Source organism: Medicago sativa, chromosome 2, assembly GCF_051527215.1.
Source record: "Medicago sativa cultivar Bolivia chromosome 2, Bolivia_mono, whole genome shotgun sequence".
NCBI lineage: Eukaryota > Viridiplantae > Streptophyta > Magnoliopsida > Fabales > Fabaceae > Medicago > Medicago sativa.
This window is the reverse complement of record NC_140750.1, coordinates 41,661,385-41,665,005: the sequence shown is the minus strand read 5'-3', so window position 1 is coordinate 41,665,005 and position 3,621 is coordinate 41,661,385.

Genomic DNA, 3,621 nt, shown 5'->3' with positions numbered 1-3,621 from the left:
GGGAGATCGAGGGACAAGTTCAACCTTTATCAAACTTCTAACCATATAGGCTAAAATCTCATTTTCGAGACAAAGTCATTCCAATACTTTCATTTTTCTGAATATAAAACCAAATAGGTTCACATATCATGTTTCGCATCAAGGGACATCGAGGGACAAGTTCACTGTTTATCAAACTTCTAACCACATAGGCTAAAATTTCATTTTCGCGACAAGGGTCATTTCAATACTTTCATTTTATCAAATTTCAAACCAAATAGGTTCACATATCATGTTTCGTATCAAGGGAGTATCAAACTTCTAACCATATAGTTAAAAATCTTATTTTCGCGACAAAGTCATTCCAATACTTTCATTTTTCCGAATATAAAACCAAATAGGTGCACATATCATGTTTCGCATCAAGGGACATCGAGGCACAAGTTCACTGTTTATCAAACTTCTAACCACATCGGCTAAAATTTCATTTTCGCGACAAGGGTCATTTCAATACTTTCATTTTATCGAATTTCAAACCAAATAGGTTCACATATCATGTTTCGCAACAAGGGACATCGAGGGACAAGTTCACTGTTTATCAAACTTCTAACCACATAGGCTAAAATTTCATTTTCACGACAAAGCTCATTTCAACACTTTCATTTTATGTAATTTCAAACCAAATAGGGTCACTTATCATGTTTCGCATCAAGGGACATCGAGGGACAAGTTCACTGTTTATCAAACTTCTAACCACATAGGCTAAAATTTCATTTTCGCGACAAGGGTCATTTCAATACTTTCATTTTATCAAATTTCAAACCAAATAGGTTCACATATCATGTTTCGTATCAAGGGAGATCGAGGGACAAGTTCAACCTTTATCAAACTTCTAACCATATAGTTTAAAATCTCATTTTCGAGACAAAGTCATTCCAACACTTTCATTTTTCCGAATATAAAGCCAAATAGGTTCACATATCATGTTTCGCATCAAGGGACATCGAGGGACAAGTTCACTGTTTATCAAACTTCTAACCACGTAGGCTAAAATTTCATTTTCGCGACAAGGGTCATTTCAATACTTTCATTTTATCGAATTTCAAACCAAATAGGTTCACATATCATGTTTCGTATCAAGGGAAATCGAGGGACAAGTTCATTGTTTATCAAACTTCTAACCACATCGGCTAAAATTTCATTTTCCCGACAAGGGTCATTTCAATACTTTCATTTTATCGAATTTCAAACCAAATAGGTTCACATATCATGTTTCGCATCAAGGGACATCGAGGGACAAGTTCACTGTTTATCAAACATCTAACCACATAGGCTAAAATTTCATTTTCGCGACAAGGGTCATTTCAATACTTTCATTTTATCGAATTTCAAACCAAATAGGTTCACATATCATGTTTCGTATCAAGGGAAATCGAGGGACAAGTTCATTGTTTATCAAACTTCTAACCACATCGGCTAAAATTTCATTTTCGCGACAAGGGTCATTTCAATACTTTCATTTTATCGAATTTCAAACCAAATAGGTTCACATATCATGTTTCGCATCAAGGGACATCGAGGGACAAGTTCACTGTTTATCAAACATCTAACCACATAGGCTAAAATTTCATTTTCACGACAAAGGTCATTTCAATACTTTCATTTTATCGAATTTCAAACCAAATAGGTTCACTTATCATGCTTCGTATCAAGGGAGATCGAGGGACAAGTTCAACCTTTATCAAACTTCTAACCATATAGGCTAAAATCTCATTTTCGCGACAAAGTCATTCCAATACTTTCATTTTTCTGAATATAAAACCAAATAGGGTCACATATCACGTTTCGCATCAAGGGACATCGAGGGACAAGTTCACTGTTTATCAAACTTCTAAGCACATAGGCTAAAATTTCATTTTCGCGACAAGGGTCATTTCAATACTTTCATTTTATCGAATTTCAAACCAAATAGGTTCACATATTATGTTTCGCATCAAGGGACATCGAGGGACATGTTCAACCTTCATATTTAACAAACATGTAACAATATAAGCTAAAATCTCGTTTTCGCGATAAGGGTCATCTCATTACTTTCAATTTACCAAATTTAAAACGAAATTGGTTCAAATATTATGTTACGCAATAAAGGACATCGAGGGACAAATTCAACATTAATATTTATCAAACTTTTAACCATATAGGCTAAAATATCATTTTTGGGACAATGGTCATTCAAATAATTTCATTTTGCCGAATACAATACCAAATAGGTTCACATATCATGTTTCGTATCAAGGGAGATCGAGGGACAAGTTCAACCTTTATCAAACTTCTAACCATATAGGCTAAAATCTCATTTTCGCGACAAAGTCATTCCAATGCTTTCATTTTTTCGAATATAAAACCAAATAGGTTCACATATCATGTTTCGCATCAAGGGACATCGAGGGACAAGTTCACTGTTTATCAAACTTCTAACCACATAGGCTAAAATTTCATTTTCACGACAAAGGTCATTTCAATACTTTCATTTTATCGAATTTCAAACCAAATAGGTTCACTTATCATGCTTCGTATCAAGGGAGATCGAGGGACAAGTTCAACCTTTATCAAACTTCTAACCATATAGGCTAAAATCTCATTTTCGAGACAAAGTCATTCCAATACTTTCATTTTTCTGAATATAAAACCAAATAGGTTCACATATCATGTTTCGCATCAAGGGACATCGAGGGACAAGTTCACTGTTTATCAAACTTCTAACCACATAGGCTAAAATTTCATTTTCGCGACAAGGGTCATTTCAATACTTTCATTTTATCAAATTTCAAACCAAATAGGTTCACATATCATGTTTCGTATCAAGGGAGTATCAAACTTCTAACCATATAGTTAAAAATCTTATTTTCGCGACAAAGTCATTCCAATACTTTCATTTTTCCGAATATAAAACCAAATAGGTGCACATATCATGTTTCGCATCAAGGGACATCGAGGCACAAGTTCACTGTTTATCAAACTTCTAACCACATCGGCTAAAATTTCATTTTCGCGACAAGGGTCATTTCAATACTTTCATTTTATCGAATTTCAAACCAAATAGGTTCACATATCATGTTTCGCATCAAGGGACATCGAGGGACAAGTTCACTGTTTATCAAACTTCTAACCACATAGGCTAAAATTTCATTTTCACGACAAAGCTCATTTCAACACTTTCATTTTATGTAATTTCAAACCAAATAGGGTCACTTATCATGTTTCGCATCAAGGGACATCGAGGGACAAGTTCACTGTTTATCAAACTTCTAACCACATAGGCTAAAATTTCATTTTCGCGACAAGGGTCATTTCAATACTTTCATTTTATCAAATTTCAAACCAAATAGGTTCACATATCATGTTTCGTATCAAGGGAGATCGAGGGACAAGTTCAACCTTTATCAAACTTCTAACCATATAGTTTAAAATCTCATTTTCGAGACAAAGTCATTCCAACACTTTCATTTTTCCGAATATAAAGCCAAATAGGTTCACATATCATGTTTCGCATCAAGGGACATCGAGGGACAAGTTCACTGTTTATCAAACTTCTAACCACGTAGGCTAAAATTTCATTTTCGCGACAAGGGTCATTTCAAT